The following is a 4,091-nucleotide window of genomic DNA, read 5'->3' on the forward strand; positions in this document are numbered from 1 at the left end:
TGGTATTGGGGAAACTAGTTATCCACATACAAAAGAATGGAATCAGGCCCTCATCTCATTCAATAAGTAAAAATCAATTCAAAATGGGCTAAAGACTTAACTGTAATACCTGAAACTATACAGCTATTTGAAGAAAACAAAGGGGAAAACTTCTTGATAGCAATCTTGTCAATGATTTTTTGCACATGACAACAAGAAGCACCATCATTAGGAGCAGAAAACAAGTGAGACTACATCATACCTAAAAGTTTCTGCACAGCAAAGGAAACAATCAACAGAGACAACCTATGGAGTGGGAGAAAATATTTGCACACCATACAACTTACAAGGAATTTAAACAACTCAATAGCAAGAAAACAAATAATTCCATTTTAAAATTGGCAAGTAGAATAGAGAGCCAGGAAACACACCCATGCAAGAACTGTCAATTAATTTATGACAACGAGGCAAGAATATACAATGGGGAAATGAGTCTCTTCAATAAATAGTGTTGGGAAAACGGAATTGGGAAAACGGAACAGCCACAAGCAAAATGAATGAAACAACTACTATTTCACACCGTACAAAAATTAACTCAAAATGGATTAAAGACCTGGGGGGCATCTGGCTGGCTCAGTGGGTGAGCATGTGACTCCTGACCTCGGGGTTGTGAGTTTGAGCCCCACATTGGGTGTACAGATTACTTAAAAATAAAAACTAAAAAAAAATGGATTGAAGACTTGAACGTAAGATTTAAAACTATAAAACTTTTTAAATTTAAAACTATGAAACATAAGCTGTAAGCTCCTTGACAGTGAGTTTTTAGATCTGACTCCAAAGGCAACAAAAGCAAAAATAAAAAAGTGCAACTACAACAAATTAAAGAGCTTCAGCATAGCAAAAGAAGCCATCAGCAAAATGAAGAGGCAAACCAGGGCATCTGGGTGGCTCAGTTGGTTAAGCGTCTGGCTTTGGCTCAGGTCATGATCTCGTGGTCCGTGGGTTCGAGCCCCACATCGGGCTCTGTGCTGACAGATCAGAGCCTGAAGCCTGTTTCAGATTCTGTGTCTCCCTCTCTCTCTGCCCCTCCCCTGCTTGTGCTTTGTCTCTCTCTCTCTCAAAAATAAACATTAAAAATTTTTTTCCAAAAAAAATGAAAAGGCTATCCATGGAATTTGGAGAAAATATAAGTAAATAATATACAGTGGGCAAATAATCCAGTTAAAAACTGGGCAAAGGACTTTGGTGGGGCTCCTAGTGGTTCAGTCAGTGAAGTGCCCAACTCTTCATTTTGACTAAGGTCATGACCTCACAGTTCATGAGACTGAGCCCCGAGTCCAGATCTGTGCTGAGAGCATGGAGCCTATTTGGGATTCTCTCTCCCCACCCCCTGCCACTCCCTGCTCATGCTCTCTTTGTCTCTCTCTAAATAACTAAGTTTATTTTTAAATGAACATTTTTAAAACGTTGGGCAGAGGATCTGAAGAGACATTTTTGCAAAGAAGCCATGTCAATGGTCAACAGATACATGAAAAGATGCTCAACATCACTTGTCATGAGGGAAATGCAAATCAAAACCAAATGAAATACCACCTCAGACCTGTTACAATGACCAGAATCCAAAAGACAAGAAATAACAAGTATTGTTGACGACATGGAGAAAAGGGAACCCCTGTGTCCTATTGGGGGGAATGCAACTTGGTGCAGCCGGCAAGGAAAACAGTATAGAGGTTCTTCAAATAATAAAATATAGAAATACCGTACAATTTAACAATACTTCTTCTGGGTATTTATCCAAAGAAAATGAATAAACTAATTCAAAAAGATATCTGCACTCCTATGTTCTTTGCAGTGATTTTTTTTAGTAGCTAAGATATAAAAACGATGTAAGTGTCCCTTCAATGGATGAATGGACAAAGACAATATGTTACACACACACACACACACACACACACACACACACACACACAATGGATAAATATTTAGCCATAAAAAAGAATGAAATCTTGACATTAGTGACAACATGGACAGAAATTGATGGCATTATGCTAAATGCAATAAGTCACACAGAGAAAAAAACCCTATGATTTCATTTATTTGTGGAATTAAACAACACCAAAACCAAGCTCATATACAGAGAATGGATTGGTGGCTGCCAGAGGCAGGGGGTGGAGGGTGGGAGAAATAGGCAAAGGGGTTCAAAAGTGATTAACTTTCAGTTATAAAATAAATAAGTTATGGGGATATAATGTGCAACTATTGTGAAACACTGTATTGTGTATTTAAAGTTGCTAAGAGAGACCTTAAAAGTCCTTAAAATATATATTTGTGTAAATAAAAATATATATAGTAACTGTGTATCGTGACAGATGTTAACTAGACTTAGCGTGGTGATCATTTTGCAATATATACAAATATCCATCAGTATATTTTACACCTGAAACTGATATAATGTTAAATGTCAATTATACCTTAATTTTTTTAAAAAAGCAAGCAAACAAAAAGAAAACCTCAAAACTCTCCATTTTGACCTACAGAATGCAATCTTTATCAGAATCCCAGATGACTTCTTTGTAGAAATTGACAAACTGATTCTAAAATCCATATGGAATTTCATAGGACCCCATATAGCCAAACAATCTTGAAAAATAAGAACAAAGTAGATGGCCTTCACTGGAATCCCAGCTGGCTACTTCTCTGTAGAATGCACAGATTTGTCCACGGCTAAGACGGGTTTGCATAAGTATAATGGGACACTTCTCCAGGAGCCACACCTGCAAAATGCTTTAAACTAAACTATGCCACTTATGGGCAATAACCAGATAATAGCGCTGAGTACTACCTTTGCAGGGGCAGGGGTTAGGGGGGTGACTCCAGATGTTGATTTTGGCATGTTGCATGGTTGACCATTAACATCTGCCCCTTCTGTCCAAACCAAGGTGGTTTTGGACCCAGCAGGCCGGTGTGATAAAGGTTTTGGTTTTATGGAATTCGTGGATGAACTGGAACAGAAGCAAACCCTGACAGAATGCCAGGGAGCAGTGGGACTGGGGTCTAAAGCAGTGCTTTTGAGCACGGCAATGGCTAATGTGAACCATATGAAGCCAGTGGAATATAAGCAGATGTGCCTTTATAGCTACAACCAGTGTTACTAGCAGTACTAGAATGACCACGTCTAGTGGAACTATGACCAGAACACAGGTAACAACAGCTATAGTTACTCACAACATGGCCATACCCAGAGCACCACACACACATATGAAGAAGTTGGAGACAGTGCACTGAATGACTCCTCGCCATAGCTGGACGTGACTAAGGGCAACAAGGAGCTCGTGGAGCAGAGGAAGGAGCTGTATGATGCACGAATGAACTGTCACTGACAGCCTCTGTACATCGTGTCTTCAGAGACCCCACGGTGACATAGCCATGACAAAGGAGCAGCCAGAATGAACTATGTGAGGCAGAAGACAGAATCTTTTTATTTATTTACTCCAAGGTTTTATTTAAATTCAAGTTAGTTAACATATAGTAAAGTACTGGTTTCAGGAGTAGGAGTTAGTGATTCATCACTTACGTCTAACACCCAGTGCTCATCCCAACAAGTGCCCTTCTTAATACACTTTGCCCATTGTAGCCCATCCCCTCATCCACTTCCCCTCCAGCAACCCTCAGTTTGTTTTCTATAGTTAAGGGTCTCTTATGGTTTGCCTTGCTCTCTGTTTTTATATTATTTTATATTTCCTTCTCTCCCCTATGTTCACCTGTTATGTTTCTTAAATTTCACATATGAATGAAATCGTATGGTATTTGTCTTTCTCTGACATTTCACTTAGCATAATGCACTCTAGTTCCATCCACATCATTGTAAATGGCAAGATTTCATTGTTTTTGATGGCTGAGTAACATTCTACTATATATATATATAGGTATATATATACCAGGTCTTTATCCATTCATCAGTCGATGAACCTTTGGGCTCTTTCCATAATTTGGCTATGGTTGATAGTACAGCTATATACTTTGGAGTGTATGTACCTCTTCAAATCAGTATTTTTGTATCCTTTGGGTAAATACCTAGTAGTGCAATTTCTGGATCATATTTTTAACTTTTT

General features: G+C 38.7%; 1 pseudogene; it reads left to right on the plus strand.

Moving 5' to 3' along the window:
• Positions 1–2,642: 2,642 nt before the first annotated feature.
• Positions 2,643–3,398, plus strand: LOC120241464 (annotated as a pseudogene).
• Positions 3,399–4,091: the final 693 nt, after the last annotated feature.

The sequence above is a fragment of the Hyaena hyaena genome, unplaced genomic scaffold, assembly GCF_003009895.1.
Source record: "Hyaena hyaena isolate Hyena2069 unplaced genomic scaffold, ASM300989v1 scaffold_283, whole genome shotgun sequence".
Lineage (NCBI taxonomy): Eukaryota > Metazoa > Chordata > Mammalia > Carnivora > Hyaenidae > Hyaena > Hyaena hyaena.